This window comes from Zophobas morio, unplaced genomic scaffold, assembly GCF_036711695.1.
Source record: "Zophobas morio isolate AGI-343-1 ecotype UQ-CSIRO unplaced genomic scaffold, CSIRO_AGI_Zmor_V1 ptg000058l, whole genome shotgun sequence".
Lineage (NCBI taxonomy): Eukaryota > Metazoa > Arthropoda > Insecta > Coleoptera > Tenebrionidae > Zophobas > Zophobas morio.
The window spans coordinates 5,798,004-5,814,035 of NW_026972163.1; the positions used below are offsets into that span (position 1 = coordinate 5,798,004).

Consider the following 16,032-nt stretch of genomic DNA (forward strand, 5'->3'; position numbering starts at 1 on the left):
TTTTCAAAGAAACTAAATTGTTGTTAATTATGTTAAATTCCTATATTTATCCTGTTAAAGAAGATATCAACATACCCAAAAGAAAAAAGTGATGATAGATAACACAATGTGGTGTGAAGCTTTTATTGTATTTTCTTCTAAATGTCCTTGGGTTACGCAATGCATATTTTTTATTTATTTTTTCTTGAATTTAATAATTTTGTCAGTGAGAAGCAACTGATTCTATGTGGTAGGTAATAACCTTATTTGCATTAGAAACTAATGCCAAACTATACAAGTAGAGCATAAATTATTACGTTTAATTATTGAACAAAAAGCTACACCCTTATGTATTTAAGTATATATGGTCATTCCAAACCATAAAGCTAGTTCTATTTTTTGCATTTTTTTGATCAAACCAAGTTTATCAGTCTGTTTTTGATTAGATAAAAGTTATTTTATGAAACTTCAAGTCTTAACATTTTTATTAAATATAATAATTTAAAAAAATAAGAGTTTTTTGTAATTTGATAAAGATTATTGCTCTTGGGACAAAAATAAAATTTATGTTAAATACGAAGGCGTTCGCGTATTTAATAAAACCATTAAAACCCTGAGTTTATTATGCTCACACTTCAACATAAATGAACATTCTATGCAAAATCCTAAGTTTACGATATTAAAGGCAGTTATTAATGCAATAGAAATATATATAAATTGTCAGGTATTTAGTGTGGAACTGCAGCCAGGCAGCATGAGATCTAGTGACCACACGCAGACGCGGTGTACATTACAGGAAAATGGCATCGTTACCACGATAAACTTGGAATTTACGGGGGCGATAAATAGCGATTATTTTTGTTCGTCCAAGATTATTTTTTCGAAAATATATTTCAGTGTAAGTATAATAATGTAGAATATAAAGAGTATATTTTTATCCATCTTCGGCGTAGTGTAGGTACTGTTAAATTCTGTACACAATATTTGTTTATTAATTCTTCAGGTTTATCGATCTATAAGTCTGATTATAAATGAGAACAAAAGACAGAAGCGGCTGCATTTTCTTATTTTACTACATAGTTATAAGACGTCAAGAAAATATAAAAATAAATAAGTTGTCAAAATGACGTTAAATGTTCCATTATTTACCTCAATTACATACGTCTGTGGAAGTAAAAAGCACACATTAACACATTAAATTAAAAATTAGTAATAACTTTACGAATAAGCACTTGTACATAATCATTTTTTGTGTATTTCACAGTGATTACATTTACGGAATTATATCTACACGCGAACTGTGTGCGATCTGTTTAAAATCTTTAAATTGGTGAGATACTTTAAAGTTAAATCATTTGATTTCATAATACTGAGAGAATAATAAAAATATGATCAGGGGCACCCACGTTTGACTGAAAATATGTCCATTTCTGAAGCATGATTCTAGTAAAAATGTTTTGCATCAATCAAATTGACAGTAATGTGACAAGACGAAAATTGCATCAAAGACCATGGCCGACTAGTATAAAGATTATGGCCTGTCCAAGAGGTACGATACGTGTTGTCATCTATTAATAATTACACTTAATAATTTAGCAAAATTTTAATTTGACTTGACATTATGGGACTTCAAAACGTGTAATGGTGGTTTGTTTGGGTATGAATGCCTTTGTGCCTTTCAAAACGTGTTAATAATTCTTTTGTCGATTTTGAATTATTAATAGATGGCAGCACGTATGGTACCTTTGGCATTCCTTTGGACAGGCCATAATCTTTATACTAGTCGGCCATGCAAAGACAAATCTTAAAAAATTCATGGCTGCCTTTGATCTTGTTTTATGGCTCTCCCGGTATACAGGTGTCCCAAATAAAACGTGACGGTCTATATCGATTGTTATTAGCCTGAAGGGGGAAGCTTAATCACAGTGCAAATATAGCACATACAGGGTTATTCACGAGAAGTTCCACGCCTAAAAAATATAAAACGCAACCAGAAATACAATTTCAAAACCATCTTTCATATTTCATATAATATTTAAAAAAATAAAACATAGTTGTCTCAGTTATCTATGTTGTGTAATAACATTGACGTGATGTGAGATACTATCATCTTAAAACTGACATTTTATCAAAATTAATGCAGAATGTGTTCAAAAAATGAAAAGATTGATGTGATTTTGATTAAGTGCTTCACGGATGTACTGAGAACATCATCCGCACAAAACAGTACAGGAAACTCCCTGACGAGCTCTTGTTTTGAATTCGTTTGTTTTCAAATTTAACTTAATAATAGTTGACGTTTATTTTCAAATTATATATTAAAACAAAACAGCTAACCATATTTAACTTAAAACGGAAATGGTGGTAAATATCAATGACTGATATGAAGTTGTACTGTAGGTTGCGTTTTGAATTTTTCAAGTCTGGAGCTTCTCGTGGATAACCCTGTACATGTCCATCCGATAAAAGGGTAGGTACTGTCATGTTTGCCTGACATTTCATGACCTCTAGTATACGAAAACATAGGTCTGCGGTTTCCGTCTCTTTGTCGTTTGTCTGTGATTTTAGTAAACAGATAACCTCCGAAACTACTAGACCGACTGTTGTCTTATCAAATTGTATATGCATTTTGAAATATCGTGTTAAAGATATTAACGATAATCAAATTTGTTTGACCATCCCTACCGACAAAGTGATGACGTCACCTCTAAATGTTGTGTTGTACCTAAATATAATTTGAGTTTTATAAAATAACATACTCTTATACTTGTGGTTTATGAATCCATTTTGATTTTTTACTTCACACATCCAGATTTTGGAAAAAAAATGAAAAATATCGTATTTTACAATTTAACTTTGAAGCTGCAAAACTGAATGCCATGAAATTTTGCAAACCTTTTAAGGCTTATACTAACCCATGGTAAATCGTTTATCAAAATTTATCTCCCTCAGTTGATGACATCACATAATTTTACCGAATAAATCCTGTTTAAAATGTGTAAAATATAATGGGTCTGATATGTCGTTTTAGAATTACTTACTTTTATAAGATTAAAAAAAAAATGAATGTCGCAATATGAATCAGTGAACCCCAGTATCTCTTCTAACTTTAATAACCAAATTAAAAATAAATACATTTTATTTTCCGTTACATTTAGGCCAGAAGGGGTTCCTAAACTTCGGGGACCTGATGGTCCAGCATCAGAAGCATACCCGTATAAACCGCCTCTGCACAAGTACGGACATTGTAAAATATATTTACAGCACATTATCAACGGGAATAATGGTCTCTGAGCAATATGCGCAGTGTTTAAAATGTTAATGTCTATACATCGGAAGAATGTCACGCAGACATTTGTTTGATTTGAATAAAACAGATAACTAAAATTATTCATAAGCCTCAATTGAACAAAATATTTTGAATGTTATTACTATAATTCTTATCTTATCATTATTTTGTTGTTATAAAGACAAGCGTATTCTCACATTTTCGAAAAATGGAGTGGCTCGTTCTTAATTTGATCAATAATAAATTGAATGATTCATTATTTTTTGTTAGTCACCCTGTATAAGCAAATCCAAAAAATATGAACGTAATGATAAACTACAAGTATAGACCCATTATATTTTCGACACTTTAGATAGGACTTATTGGGTAAACTTTTGAGCTGGCCTGAATTTTTTGGTGGGGATAAGCAAATATTTTTGATTAAAAATTTATTATGCTTGTCATAACTTTGAAACATCTGCAAGATTTTTAAGCATTCGGTTTTGCAGATTCAAAATTAAATTGCAAAATGTTGATTGTTTTTCAAAAAATTTGGACGTGTCGGGTAAAAACTCAAGGCGGAGTTATAAACTACATACTAATACTAATACGTATACTAATACTTTATTTACCTTCAGAAAATACTATACAGAAAATACAGCAAATATTTAAGAAGGGATTGTCAAAATAAAATAACACAACAAATATATAACACCAAAATACCTAGTGCAAAAAACAAAAGATGGTATCTACACAATACACGATAGTATATACTTGCAATGAACAATCAACTAATAAACGCTGCACACTTTCTCTAGAAAATAATTAAAATCATAAAAATTTCTATTTAAAAGAAATATTTTTAATTTAGCCTTGAACGTCCTCAAATTAGGGGCATATTTTATTTTATACAGGTTGTTAAAAAACTTGCAACAATTGAAATGTAAACTTCTTTGAAAGTGGGCTATTTTGTGTTGAGTTAGCAATAACAACTTCTTGTGTCTAGTATATGTAGGACTATGTTATTTTATAGTCTTACAATTTATAATCCATTTACTACGTACAATGTTAAAGTGACATCATCACATTATTGGTGGGTATGATTAGACAAATTTTGGTTAGCGTTTTACCATCTACATGATATTCCTAATATAAATGCGAAATTTGACAACTTTCGGAGATTATCTGCCTAATACAAATCCGAGCGGTAGACAGACGGACAGACGGACAGACAAACAGACCGAAACGGGGACCTATTTCTTCGTACACTGGGGATCATGAAAGGTCGAGAAACGTAAACGCTTACGCTCGGGAATTAAAATCACAACACATCTGCAACCAAATTTGCATTTTCTCAGTTTTTTTAACAAAAAAATATCGGTGAAATTTTACAAAACGCATTATTCGAATTCGCACAAACTGTTTGCCCAAACTTTTCTACGACATTTGAAGGTGAGGGACGTGGTCGGGGGTGACCACGTTCCTCACCTTCAAATGTTGTTCCAATACCTCCTAGTGTCAGAAAAAAAAAATGTGTTCTCCTAGTGTCAGAAAAAAAAAATTGTGTTCGCACCTTGGTTGGCACTTTATTAGTTGCGCCAAATATAGGTTCCCAAATACACACGCATTTTTACTCGCAACAAATTTTAATCATTGAAAGTGATCCATTGAGCAAGAAGTTCCATCTTTACGAGTATCTTTATAGTGGGTTGCAAGGTGCGAAGCACTCATGTGCCCATTAAAAACTCTACATTACGGCTCCGCGCGTTGCTGACAATAAAAAGTTAGGTTATGTGTAGGAACGGCTGCTAATAAAGAGTGCACGAATGCGAAATTTAATATTTTTACTTCCTGAACTTAAGCTAACGACGTATTGTAATCGAGTCCATTGGACGACTGGCTGCTTTCATATTTTCTCGATGGGCCATGACCCCTAGAGTACGAGAAAATGGGTCTCCGGTTTCCGTCTGTCTGTCTGTCTGTCTGTCTGTCCGCCGTCTATGACAATTTTTGTCAGACAGCTAATATCCGAAACTACGGAACCAATTAGACGGTAAAACACTAACCAAACTTTGTCTAATCATCCCCACCAACAATGTGATGACTACTGATGACGTCACCTCAAAATTATACGTAGTAAATGCATATGCACATTAAGTTTTCCGATAAGAGTTGTTGAACCGGCCGCGAGAGGGCACTATTGGAGCGTGAAATTTGAAATATGCGGAATTCCTCAAAAACCTGACTGTCTTTGGAACGGGCATGTGCTCCTGGAACCTTGTCATAAATGACATTTAGTAGTTTGATCAATACTAATTATTGCATTCTTTCCAAGTAAGTTACTTTTTTTTACATTCTTCTTCGTGTTGTCGAGAACTCATTGAAAGATTTATTTAGAGGTGTAAGACCTTTTCATATCCAGTTTTTTAATTTGTTTACGTTTCGCTGACTGAAGGGACGAACGCTAAGTTGTGGTCGAGTTTCGTGATTTTGAGGTGTTTCATTCCTGTGAAAACAAACGCTATAAGTAGTAATTGCGTATAAGTGTGAATACCTGGAGAATTGTTAAAATTAGCACTATAGTAAAAACTGTTCTAAATTCTTCTGTATCATCGAGTTAAAAAAACATGTGAGTCATCGTTCAAACAATTAATGATATTACAAAAAGTAGGTACAATTAAGAAAACTTTTCTCGGTCCTGCGTTTTTCTGAAATATGAATGGTTTCTAAGCAGTGAATAATAGCTTCTACACTGTATGCTGTTTACTAATATCGTAAAAATTCTCATACTTAAATTTACTTTTCACTTCATAGTATAAATGCGGTGCACTTTATTTGATGTTATTTATTTGTTAGTAAATGTAAGTATAACGAAAAATATACTCGCCAAAAATAAATAAAGTTAGGGGATTATCATATGTTATTATTTTTCACAGGAACAAGTTTTTTATTTTATCTAAATTTAAAAATTAACCAAATTATTAAAGATAAATATAATAGCAGGTTATAATAAGATTTATCATGCTGTGACCCTCCTACGGTTTATTGCATGAAAAGAGAACATAGATCGCCGTGGTAACTCAGTTATAATTAATGCTGAGCAAGTATAATCGAACTTATATGTTGTTTGAAGTATTAATTAGTAATGGAAAAAACTGACATCTGATTTGAATATACAGTATATCACGCATCAAAATTATAAATAAGTAAGACAGGGAAACTAATGTGATTACGATGAATCAAACAGTACTGTAAATTCTTCTCATAGTTTAATCATGACCATGGATGTGTAAGTGTTGATCGATAGTCACTCACCGGGTGGTTCATTGAGAGGATGCATCTCACACCCTCTAACGGTTGAATCATTCATCATCTTCACGCGGTTCAGGACTATAATATTATAATTTATATAAAAAGATTGAATGACTTTAAATGTCATGGATTCACTTATACTATTAATCAAATATAATTTATAGAAGACTAATAAAATTTACCTCAATTTAGAAACAATAGCTCTAGGACTATTTAAAAAATGTCGGGATTACAGTGGTTTCTATGACTGATCAGAGACTAATGATGGCGATTACAGCAGAATGTATAGCTAAAACATGTTTTCCGTTTTTATGAATAAAAACTGATATCCTAAATTATAACATCATAACAAAGTATCCATAAGCAACACATAGAAAAAGTGGAATACAACAAAAAAAGAATTAAAAAATGTGTTAGTGAAATGAAAGTGTGGCGACCTACGTTTGTACCACTGGCACTGTGCCGAAAGGTCGTACTTTCGCGCTATTTGGGGAACCAACCAGTCAGAGGACGGAAACAGCTACTTCCCGGACAAAAGCCCCGCCGGACGCTGAATTATAGTTTTGAAAATTTCATTCTACCCTATAAAATTTTATTGGCAATAACGAAACGCACAATACATCAATAGTGAGAGATATTTAGAACTTAAAGTTGTCGCGTGCCGGTAATTCCCAGATGTTTGAAAGCAGAATAATCCAGGTTCGGACAGGGACCATCGTTACTCACGAACGAAAATGAACATTATTTTATGAGTACAACTATCTGCTAAATGTTCTCCGACAAATTCGGGTGAACTGGTATGAGCCATAAATATTTCTTACCATTGTACTACTGTCCGCCTCGTTATTGCCTATAAAATTTTATAGGGTAGAATGCAATTTCTAAAACTATACACCTATCTACACTGCTGTCGCCACGTTTGCGGATTTTCCCGCGTTCCTCTAAATTGCAAAGTGTTTTTTAGCTTTCGGTAAAAAAACACTTTGCAAATAAAAAAAACAATGTTTCATAAGCAGTAAAATATTTAGTTCAAATCATTATTAGTGAAAATTGGACAGAGGTAAAAGTCTATTGTTTTTTGCATCGAAAAAAGTTATCAAGTTGATGTTGAATTTTTGTGAACATAGTGAAGTATGTTTACAATTAAGCTAGAGTTTAGTTGAGACAGCTGACAACGCGGAATGATACAACCTTATTCTCACTTTTTCTTATAATAGTTACAATTAACGCTTTTCAATAACTTTGTCAAATGCCAATTATACACAACAATATGGACAACAACGCCAGTTGATGACTTTTTAATTGACATCATAGTTAGTTGCAAGAGAAACGAGATGTATTTAAAATTGTGATAAAAATGTGAGGGTTATAATAACTTATAAAAAATTTAGTGTCGCCCTAAAATGCTTCAGGAAGCAAACCTGCATTTAGTAGCACTACCGATCATGAAATTTTTATCGAATAACCTTTACTATAAATTGTTGACTTTTCGACAATATTTTGAAGTAGTGTGTACACTTTGTGTTATATTGTCAGTGCCACTTACTTATTAAGAATCAACGAATGCAATATTATGGCATCCAAAATTTTGCCAAATGAATCCTATCTAAAATGTAGAAAATAGGATGAGACTATACTTGTGATTTATCATTCCATTCACATTTTTTAGTTTTGCTTATAGGGGGTGACTCAAAAAAATTAATCACTGAGTCAATTTATTTTATTAATTGAATCAAGAATTGCAAAACTGAATTTTGAAATATTGCAGATGTTTTGAAGTTACTGTTTGACATGGTAGGTTTTTAATCAAAATATATCCGTTTATCAAGCCCAAAAACTTGATGACGTCATCTCAAGATTTTGCCGAATAAATCCTATCTAAAATGTGCAAAATATATATCATCAGTATATTTTCGTAATTTATCATTGTGTAGGTAAGCACAGAAAAACGTTGTGCCTCGGTGGGAGTCGAACCCACGTCTCTATGCTTTCCGGGCAAGTATCTTAACCACTGGACCACGAAGCCACTTATCTTTCTCTGCTTACCGACGTGTTATTGTGCCGCCACAATCGCAGTGATATTTTTTAGATTTGCTTTTACAGTGACTCAAAAAAATTAGGGATGTACCGACTAGTGGCCGACCGGTCGGATAAGCCGACTATTCAGCCATTTTTCATCGTCGGCTGCAGTCGGCGACTGGTCGGCTAAACAGCCGATCGGTCGGCTTTTTTTATTAAAATTAAAATAGTATATAAAACAATTAAACCTGGTTTACAGAACCTCAATTAAATATTTAATTGCGATTTAATTTTTAACCCCGCCCTGAAGTACCATGTGACCGACTCTACGCCAATTAGATCTCGCTAATGGCCTTGTTAAATGTGCGATCAACTTAATCTCAGTTAAAATATTGTATAAACTGGCCCTAAATTGTGTTAATTTTTATTCTTGTACTGAGTTACTAAAAAAAATTAAATGTTAAAATTATCCAAACAAATTTAACACATTTTTTGGAAAACAAAGGAACTTTAGTTATTCCTTTTATTAAAATAAAATAAATTTTTAAGGTAGTCAGAGAAATAGAAAAAAAAACACACTGTCTGTCGCATTTGTAAACCGGTTTTAGCAAAGCCGAACAGTCGGCCGACTAGTCGGTTTTTACTGGCCGAATAATCGGCTAGTCGGTTAGTCGGCCAGACCTACAGTCGGTACATCTCTAAAAAAAATATATGGATCAGTCAATTTATTTTACTGAATAACTCAAGAGTTGCAGAAATGAATACTTTGAGATCTTGCAGACGTTTTAAAGTTATTTGTAAGCATGGTAAATTGTTAAGAATATTTATTTATTCCCCCCAAAAAATTGATGAAATGGCTCACTCGATTTTCGCAGATAATTTTGGGAATACAATACAGGTATTTTTAGTATTACACTGCACCAATCCAAGGTGGTATACGTGTTGATCGTAAATGTTGATTAGGTCATCACAAAATTGTGTGAAGAAAAGACTCAACTCGAAAATGCTGAATATGTTTCATTATACTTTTGGTGCGAAGGAAGTTCTGTCGAAACAACAGTCGATCAATTTTTTAACAATGGTTGAAATAAATAAAACTCAGTAGCCTACTCATACTCGAAATACGAAGTATCTACTCGAATATCAAATCAAAATATTTCTAGTTTTTCTATATGATGCAACAAAAAAGGAAAACAGTGACAGTGTTCAACCATCAAGGCAAAAATCGAGTCACCAAAATATAAGTTCGTATGGGGTAGACAGACACCTTGAGATGGGAGTCTCTATGGCCAGTGCTAGAAAAAACGCACTGCACAATTTATGCATAAATAAAAGTTAATTACCTGAAAAGTTTTCGATATTCCCGCTCCTAATGTGTTTTTCAAACTGAATGCACCTTTTGACGACTTTCCACGTTCATGAAAGTCTCCATGTTTAGTCAAAATTCACTCTTACAACGATCCTACACGTTTTCTAAGCTGCTTTACAGACAGCTCAGTCATTTGCCACGCGGATGCTCATTTTTAGATGAAATGCTCACAAAACGCGTAGGTAGATGTTCAATTTGTATCCGGGGAGATACAATGTTTCCAAGTAGGTACTCAGTACATAGAGTAGATGCTCAGGTATATAAGAGTAACAATGAAGTAGGTACTTCGTACTTCGAAAATGAATATCTATTCAGTTTTATTCAGACCACCCAATGTCTCGCTTTAATGTTTGATTATGTTGATTATGAGTACAACGCTGATCAACTTCCATATCCGAATTATCCATGAAATAAATCATTGCGGATTGACTTCGTGGACCCATGTCACCTTGTCGTTTTCTCGGCATTGTAATGAACTTCATAAAACGACACAGAATTATTTTCACAGTCAATCAAATCTGTAAATTTTGTCTTGAGAATTTTAAAATATTGAAAACTTCAAATTAAATCCTCGAATAACGGTAAAGTCTGAGGTTTTGTCGAAACCGACAAAGTGAATATAGGTAAATAGAATGGCAGATCAAAATTAATAAGAAACTTTCGCAATGTGTAACTAAATTCACTTTAACCAAGACTTCTTAAAATAAATGACGTTTTTTTTTACGAAAAAACAAAGAACGAACTGAAATGCAATATACTTTTCACAATCGCACGAAAGAAATAGTTTTGTATGACACGTCAGTTAGACGACAGGTCCGTCAGGAACGCCAAGTATTGAAATTAATTCGAAGTGACGATTCCCACACAAAATTTGTAGAATTTTTTATTTTTTAGCTGTTCGTTTTTTTATAAATTTTCTTATATAAAAACCTTGTCCTGACAATAAGGAACACATAAAAAAAAAGAATCATCCAATTTGGTGCAGTCGTTCTGAAGTTATGTGCGTACATACATTTCGGCGATTAATTTTTATTTATATAGATGTATTATTATTTTAGAACAAATTTCATTACCATAAAAAAAGTTATACTGAGTCGACCCTAAAAGATAGACATATGCTGTCGCGGACTTTTCTTTAGAACTTTTAGAGGGAAACAATTTCGTCATAAATGATTATTACGTAACTTTAACCGTTTAAGCAGCGTAAGCAACGGAAGCTGTCAAAGGAGGAATAATTTTCCCGTTTTTCCGATATTTTCATTGCTACTTCGCTCCTATTGATCGTAGCGTGATGTTATATAGTCTATTTGTAGATACAATAAATGGACTATCCAACACAAAAAGATTTTTTGAATTCGAACCAGTAGTTTCTGAGATTAGCGCGTTCAATTAAACAAACACTTCAGCTTTATTATATAAGTATAGATTATTTGATTTTTTTTACACCAAAGATATAAAGTGTTAACATTTTTTTGAAGAGTTCGGCAGTCATCTATTGCGGATATCTTATAATACAATTGTAGGTCGTCTGCGAACAACAGTTTATCACACGATATATTGACTGGTAAATCGTTGATAAATAACAAGAACAGCAATGCTCCAAGTTTGATCCCTGTGGAACTCCGGAGGTGGGAACGAATGTTTCAAATAAAGAATTATGATATCTTACGCATTGCTGACGGTCTATCAAATATGATCCAAACAATGATAATAGCAGGTCAGAGAATTCATAGAGACGCATTTTTTTCGAGAAGTATCATCAAGTGTCTCTGAAATGTCTTGTGTAATGCATAACAAACTTGTTGAAGTTAATAGATTCTTCATGAAGCCATGCTGCACTGATGAGATAGTATATTTTATGGACGCATAAATTCTGTTGTATAATATCAGATTCCAATACTTTAGCGAAGTTAGAGTGGAGGGTTATTGGGCGATAGTTTTCAATATTTGACGCATCCCCTTTTTTAAGAACTGGACAAATGACAGATTTTTTCAAGGCTGGTGGTATCTTTCCATTACTGAGAACTAAATTAAACACATACGTTACAGGTTCAGTCAATGCTACTGCACAATCTTTTAGTATGAAACTTGGAATTCCTTCAGCTCCGGCTGTAAAACTATTTTTGAATTGCTTTAGAGCTTGGAAGACCTCATCATTTGTGACACTAGGTAACAGCCATATTAATGTTTGTGTTAGTATCTACTGAAATCTTATTAGAATGTCTTATATTATTATGTAGTGCATAAACAGATTTGAAATATTGAAAAATCCATTGACAATTTTTGTCGATGTGTTTAGAATGCTATCCTTGAATTGCATCATTTCAGAAATTCGACTACATCCCTTCTTATGCTGAATGAAGCTCCAACATTTTTTTGGCTCAACTGATAATAATATATTTTATTTTTCACTCGTATATAATGTTTGTTTTATATTCATGATTTGATAAACGTAAAGCGGCATCTTATATCCGGGGCACAATGAGCGGGCATAAAGAGTTATTACGCCCTCTCATTATGCCCTATTTTGCTAAACCGAATTAAACAAAAATTAAAAAAAATATTGTTTATTTTTAACTACTTATTTATTTTTTGACAATTTATTTAATAACGAAGATACAAATTACAATTTACAAACTTGCTATTCATACCAAACTATTCAGGTAAACTTAAACTTTTCGGAGGTGCCTCTATTGGAATTATTTCTGCCACTGCTTCCATTCTGCTAGCACCGAATAACGTATTATATAAAAATCTTGAATTGTGTTCACTCATCCTCCAACTACCTTTACAGCATAAAACATTCGTATTTAAATTAATTACAATCATCAAAAAATAGCTTAGTTTACCTTCTGAAGTAAATATCTGTTGTCGGAAGCATCTTTTAGAAATTGCATGACTTGTTCGCCAGTCAAAACTCCGGATTTTTTTGCCACATAACCTTTTGGGTTTTTTATAGAAATATGTCAAACGATGATAATTAGAAATGTCTATGTTGTCGTTTACTCTTAAAGTTGTCTTGACCATCGAGTATTTTCACCATAAGGAACTGGGTGAATATTTTTCTGACTAAAAATGAAGAACACAGTTAAATAATTATTTTATAAACAGAATAACTCATCAATTCTTGGAAGTAAGCCACTTCTTAATCTTCCAATTAAGGAAAATTTTGTATTCTTTTTCATATATGGATCCTGATGTTCCAGGTAACACATTTTCATTGGCTTTTTGCGCTTTCTTCACAATGTTTTCTGGAATTTCACAATTTTCCTCATTCATTTCCGCGGTCGAAAATATACGTGTTGACACCGTGAATAGACGCCGTGTTTGCAATAAACATAGAATCTCCTTGACAACAAAATCAACGCCACGTAATTTTTTTTTTTACGAATTAATTATTTAAATTAGTCTTTTTTTTAGATTTTCTCGTGAAAAATAAAAGTTTGTATGCACCACGGGCACAACTTGATGTTTATAAATCTCGGGCAACTTACAAAATCGAGGGCCTCTGGCCCTCGATTTTGTAAACGTTGCCCTCGAATATAAACATCTTCTTTGTGCCCTTGGTACATAAATAACTATTGCATGTTATTAATGTATGCCGTAAAACTCGCGTCAATTAAAACTTTTGATGTGGCTTGCTTAAAAATATCGTAGAACTGATTAGTGTCATGCTTTTTGTACTTTTTAAAATAATAGAATTTCGTATGTAGACAACTAATGACTTCTGTGTTGAACCAACGTGGATATAAATGAAAATTTTTGCTAGTACGATATTTCAGAACTGTCATTTCGAATAAATTAATCAATATTTCATAAAACTTGTCATAGGCGGTTCCAACAGACGCAACTTCGTGCAACGGGGTCCAGTTGTTATACAATTTTGATGTTACGGTATTTTATGCAATTTGAAACCCATGTACTATGTATAATTTTGAGATGACGTCGTCATACTGTTGGTAGGAGAGATTAGGAAAAGTTTGGTTAGCGTTTTAGCATCTACATTCTACACATTCATAATACACATATAAAATTTGACAACAATGGGTCTGTTAATTTCGGGAATCATCTGTCAAACAAAAATCCACACGGACGGTGGACAGACAGAAAATATGAAAGTAACCAGTCGCCCGATGGACTCGATTACAATATTTCCTTAGCTGACGCTCGGAATCATAAGTTACACGTGTAGAAGTAAATTATTTCATAAAATCAAAATAACGTTTACTATGTTCAATCGTTGGTGGGGACGATTATACAAAGTTTGGTTAGCGTCCAACGGACCATTACAATACTCCCTTAGCTTACATTCGGGAAATAAAAATGATTTTTTGATTTCTAGAAAATTCGGACATCGCTTTCTCATTTTTATTTCCTCAGTGTAAGCTAAAGAAGTGTTGGAATCGAATCCATGGAGCGACTGACTACTTTTATATTTCCTTGACGTTTCATGCCCCCAGGAACACGAAAAACTGGGTCTGTCTGTCTGCCGTCTATCCAGATTTTCATAAGACAAATAATCTACGAAACTGCCACACCGATATTGAAAAAAAATCCCTAATCATCTATATCACCAATGTGATGACAGCCCTTAAAAATTTTTCATAATAAATAGGATTTAAATTTTATAAATTATCTTACTTCTGCACTTTAATGAATCTGTCTTCAGATTTTACCGGAGGCTCTGTGTGGGGAGACAAAACAATCAAATTTCACTTTCTTTTAACACATACGTTGATGTCGGCACTGCGTACTTTGAAGCCGGCGTTAATACGACCTGAACGTGGTAATGGTCTAATTCTTTTGAAGTATAAACATAAACCGTCGAAGCTAAACAAGTGCTAGGTATTAAGAATACATTGTTTCCCGTTGGTTATCTACTTTAAATATATGTATTTCATATTTTCCACACTTGTGCAGATCACGTCCCTTTGGAATTGGGGCTGCGGGGTTTATTTAGTCCACCGAAACGAGGAAAGTTCTGTCGAAATTACCATTTATTTCAGATGATGGGAAACCGATTACTCTGCAAGCGCTTTAAAAAAAATTTTGCGAAAAAAATCCTTTCTGAGATGTGTCAAATATTATGCGTCTACACTTGTGCGGTTTATTAATGCACGCATATTTTTTTTACGCTGAATATGCAAATTTTTGGAACACAATATTAAATTATAGTTTATCGTAGAAACTATTGAACCGGGTGTTCTGAAATACCTACAGCACATGTTTGGGGTTGTCATCAGCTGATAGATCCCTAACAAAAATTGCTTTATCCAGCCGTACTGAGATTTTAATGACGTTACGACAGAAATTTCCTAAACAAATTTTATTTTGAAATGTGTAATATAATATCCGTCAATCTAGATTAATCCACCCCTAATTCTCACAAAAATTTGTTGACATATAAATTTGAATGAGAAAAACTCTGACGGACGTGCACCAGATCATGTTTTTAATAAGGTGTTCGTTTTCACCATCATTGAGGACCATTTTAGAGATCATCCGATTTTAAATGATGTTAATTAACTATTTAATTAAGTTTAAATAATTGTCTTTAAAAGTTGAATATTTTGATGTCAATCATTATAGCAGAAATGAAAAAACATTCATTTTGAGACAGCTATTTTCCATAGAACTGCAGAAAGAAATATACATCCAACAATACTATCACTAAGTTTGAAAGGGTAGATATTTTAAAAATCACAAGATACAAGGTTTTTCTAAAATATCGTAGAGAATTGTGTTGTAGTGAATTAACCTCAATTTGTCTTAGGGCACGCATATCTGATGCAATTAATCATTGGATTTTCTAAATGGATTGCGATGCTGGCGAGCGGTGGCCTGACACTGGAGAAGAGATGTCTGTACTAGTGCGGTCATTGAATTTAGAAGGCATAAAGCACCCTATTCAATGCATACGTGTTCGGCGCGAGTGCAAGTGGCTAGTGGCTCAGTAAACTATTCAACTGGTTTTGAGTTAGCCTTTATTGTATTTACATCAAGACAAAAATGGGCAACTGAAATAGACATAAAATAAGCTTACGCCGCACGTATAATACAGGTATTAATTGAGAGTCAAGGTGCA

General features: G+C 33.1%; 1 non-coding gene across 1 annotated transcript; it reads right to left on the reverse strand.

The window, feature by feature from the left end:
* Positions 1 to 8,511: 8,511 nt before the first annotated feature.
* Trnas-gga (transfer RNA serine (anticodon GGA)) lies at positions 8,512 to 8,585 on the reverse strand. The gene has a single exon. It is a non-coding gene; the product is annotated as a tRNA-Ser (tRNA).
* Positions 8,586 to 16,032: the final 7,447 nt, after the last annotated feature.